General features: G+C 31.3%; 1 non-coding gene across 1 annotated transcript; it reads right to left on the minus strand.

Moving 5' to 3' along the window:
* Nucleotides 1-3,787: 3,787 nt before the first annotated feature.
* LOC133787375 (small nucleolar RNA R71) lies at nt 3,788-3,895 on the minus strand. The gene has a single exon (XR_009872401.1). It is a non-coding gene; the product is annotated as a small nucleolar RNA R71 (small nucleolar RNA).
* Between the last annotated feature and the right edge of the window lie 619 nt (nt 3,896-4,514).

The raw sequence follows: 4,514 nt of genomic DNA on the forward strand, positions 1-4,514 counted from the left end.
TTTCATGTTTCTTTTTGTTCATGTATTTAGGTGTTGCCTCTTGTCAAAAAATTCAAAAAAAAAAAAAAATTCAAAAAAAAGAAAAGAAAAAAAAAATGATAGAACAAGAGCAACATTTCGTTATTGTGTTTTCTTTTTATTTTATTGTCAAAAAAAAAAATATTGTTCCATATAAAAAAAAATGAATGAAAGAAACATCACTTCATATGTTTCTTAAAAAAAAAACGTGTTCTTTTCTATATTTATAATTTTCTTTTAGTTGGCTCTTTATTCTTCGAGTTTCTTGTGTAAATCCCAAAGGTTGTTTGTCATTTGAATTTTAATTATTTGATTTGTCTATCTTGTGATCAATATTTGTTCAAATTGTTTGTCCTAAAAAGTTTGTCTTCTCTCATTTGAGCGCTAATTGTTACAATTCCAACTCCAAGAGTGTCATCTCTCCCATTAAAAAATACTTTCAATGCCTGTGAGGAAATTGGAGTTGAGACCTTTACGCTTTTGAGGTTTTTCGATACTATTTGTGTTATGGCTTGTGGTAAGAAATGGATATGGTTTGGTGCACACACACACAACTCTGGGGTTACAACTGAGTAGCTTGCATAACACTTTCTAATTTCTTGATGATATTTTAAAATGCATGGCTAGTTTTGATTGGTTTGACTTGATTATTCAGCTTGATAATTTTCTTCTCTGCTTGAATTGCTAGGGACTAGCAATAAGCTGGTTAGGGGTTGTGATTGGTGGTGAATAATGCATATTTATTGATCTCAAATGTTAAATTAAATTACATTTTAATTAATATTTTCAGGAAATTAATGAAAAATATTTTTTACAATTGAAAATATTAAGTATGAATTTAATTTGGTTTATTTTGCAGGAATTATGTTGCATTTTGGTACAAATAAAAAGAAAGAAATGGAAAATTGATATTTTTGCAAAGAAAAGCCCATGGAGTAGCAGCCCAGTTCGCGAGCCTTTCTCCACGCCTGACCCAGGTCCGCATGAAGCTTCCTGGAAGAGTTGATTGCACACAAGTCTGAATTTAGCATTAATTGTGTTGATTTATGCGGATTCTAAGGCAGCATTCACAAAACAATAGTCTTGATTCTCTCCACCAAATTCAGATTGATTTCCATCACAAATTAAAGAATATTAAGAGATTGAATTCTGATGCATTTTCATTGGGATAACCGAATAAGCTAATTTATTTCTATTTATTTGGAATTAAATTAGTTATTTATTTTCCTTAAGAATTTAGGTATTTCAAAACACTATAAAGGGGAGAATGTCTTCTTTTATTTTGGTGTGTAATTTTTCATTGGCAAAAACTATAGTAAATTTTAGTCTTATTTTGTCTATCTCTTCTCATATTTTCTCTTTAGATTATTGTGAGAATGACTAGCATTTTTGGCTAGTTTCCTAGATAAGGTAAAGGATGATCCTATATGCAAGGTGAAATTTATTTGTGTTTTGATTCACCAAATGCTTAAAGTTTATACATTTGAGTAATATATTTTTCTTCTATTTTTCTCTATCTCAATATCAATATATTTATCTATTTAGTATTATATAGAAATAGTCATGCTTTTTCTATGTGAATATGATTAGGACAAATATATTGATATTATAATTTTATGATTGGTCTTTTATTGCATTATTGCCAATAAGGTATATTGTCATTCTTAGATTTTTCATAAGATTATTTTCTATGATCCTAACGTGAGAATTATTATTACTCGAATACATTTTATTATATATGTTCTTCATGTTTTATCTTCCGATTAAATTGTTGGGAAGTGAACGATTTAATTGTGTTATATGTGTGAATCAAAATCCAAATAAATGAGTCAAACATATAGGTGATTCTTGAAACCTTATCACTTTTGTTATTGAATTTTTCAACCAATTTTATTTTCAACATTTTCTCAAAAACCACCAACGATTTATTTACTTTTTGCGCTTAAAGTTCTACTAATCACTTTTTGATAAGATATCTCTCTGTGGACACGACCGCCCATACTACACTACAACAACAGCTTTGTGAAGACAAGTTTGGGCGTAATCAAATTTTGGCGCCGTTGCCGGGGAGATAAATATCAAAAGCTTAGTGGAATACATGGCCAAGAGGTAAGTCATTTTAGTTTTATTATTTGCTTTCTTTGTAAGTGTATATAATATTAGTGTTACCACATTATTGTTAGCTATTAATTTTGTTTATTTTGAATTTGTATTATATTAATACGTTTTATTTATATATATTTTATATTAGGGATTTTTTTTTCTTCTCTTTCCTTTATGCGTTTTTTTTTTTTCAATTATAGCTCATTGTCATTAGTTTACATATAACTTGTAGTGTTTATTTTGATTTTGATTTTACACCTTCTTTCTTTTTTTTTTTTTTTTTTTTTAGGAAAAAAAATTCGTTAGGATTAATTAGTGTTGCATATAGGACTAATTTGTTTTTTTTTTTTTTTTCTTCTTAAAGTATTAGTTTCATTATATATAAAAAAAAAATTAGTCATTAATTTTCTTTATATGTTATTTTTATTTTTAGTATTAAATTTTGTTTAATTGATTGCTTCCAAATTAATATAATAACTATTTGTCATTTAATTATTTTGTTTCTAATTTTACTTTTTAGCTTTAAATTAATAGATTTTAAATTTTTAGATAATAACTTAGGTCTCATAATTTGTGTAACATTAGGTTTTAGATTAGCTTTAATTTAGGTTCTTCCTCTTTAACTCTTGTTTTTTTTAAAAAAAAAAATCATAAAATCCAAAAAAAAAAAAAAAATTCATAAAATTTAGCATAAAACTTTTAGTATTGGGAACAATAGTGTAATGCTACAAGTGGTAAAAATTGAGAGTATTCTGTCTAGAAAGATTGGCTTTTAAGGTTTGTGATAGAGTACCCTCTACACTTTCCTGGGAACTTGGTTCTGTCTAGGAAAGTGTGGGACGAAGCGGTACCTTGGCAACCTTCCCAATCGGCCTGGGAATATTTCTTGTGTATGCCATTGTATTATTACATTTTTGAACTTGTTACTATTTAAAAAAAAAAAAACAAGCTAGTTCTTTCAAAATAAGTAAATTATTTTACTTATTGGTCATTTGGTTGAAAAGGTTTGAATTGTGATTTTTCATACTCATCTAGTAACATCGGGGAGTTTTGGTGAGGCATGTGAGATCATTTCAAATTGTCCAAATTTACCAAAGAACAAGTTTAACAAAAAAAAAAACCAAAAAGAAAAAAAAAAAAAAAGGTCTCGTTTTTTAAAGTAGATGAATCGTCATAGAGATGAACTAGGGAGATTTGTTAGGAGACCCGACACCCCTAGTGACAATTCTTCTGATACATCCAACATTTCCTCTCCCACCTCAACAATTGCTCATAATCCTTTCGCAATGGCTCATCATGAGGAAATTCAGCAGAGAAGTCTGAATGACTATCTCCATCCTACTCGTACTCCCACCCCTTCTTGTATCATCTTTCCACCTAATATGCCCAACTTTGAATTTAAACCTGGCATGATTCAACTCTTGCCAAATTTCCATGGTTTAGAAAATGAAAATCCTTATGTGCATATTAGGGAATTCGAGGAGGTGGTAGCCACTTTCTATAACCAAGCTAATATCGTGGATACTGTGCGATTGAAGTTTTTTCCCTTCTCTTTGAAGGATAAGGCTAAAAGCTGGTTATACTCTCTGAGACCAAGGTCTATTGGAACATGGGATGAAATGACATCGTCATTCTTCCACAAATACTTCCCTAACCACAAGACCAATGGCTTAAAAAGACAGATTTCTACTTTTTCCCAAAAAGACAATGAAACTCTCTATCAAGTCTGGGAAATGTTTAAGGAACTGTTAACTCTTTGTCCCCACCATGGCTATGAAAAATGGCGCCTAGTCAGCTATTTCTACGAAGGCCTCACTATTCGTGAACGCCAGTTTGTAGAAATGATGTGCAATGGTGAATTCCTTCAAAAAGATCCTGAAGAAGCCTTGGAATATCTCAATGAGCTTGCAGAAAAATCTCATACCTGGACTGGTCCAAGTGCTACTGAAAGCACTAACCGAAATCGACCAGCAGGAATTTACCAATTGAGGGAGGAGGATAGCCTTAAAGCCCAAGTTGAGTCCTTAACAAAGCAACTTGAGACATTTAAGACAAAAGGTGGGCAAGGACTTCATATGATTGCCCAAGCAGAAACACATGAGCCATGTTTTGTGTGTGGAGGAACGGATCATTTAGCTAAGGACTGCTTAGCTTTTAGTGAAATGAGGGGGGTTTATGAAGAGCAATGCAATGCCTTAGGGGCCTATAATAAGCCATTCTCTCATACGTACAACCCTGGTTGGAGAAACCACCCAAATTTCAGCTGGAGAGATCCCAACCAAGCACAATCTTCTGGAGGGCAATGGAGAAATGAGCACCAGTCTCAACCATCAAAAGCTCAACTTGCTCCTCAATATAATGCTCCTCCTCAAAGGAGTTCTCTTGAGAACGCC

The sequence above is a fragment of the Humulus lupulus genome, chromosome 6, assembly GCF_963169125.1.
Source record: "Humulus lupulus chromosome 6, drHumLupu1.1, whole genome shotgun sequence".
Lineage (NCBI taxonomy): Eukaryota > Viridiplantae > Streptophyta > Magnoliopsida > Rosales > Cannabaceae > Humulus > Humulus lupulus.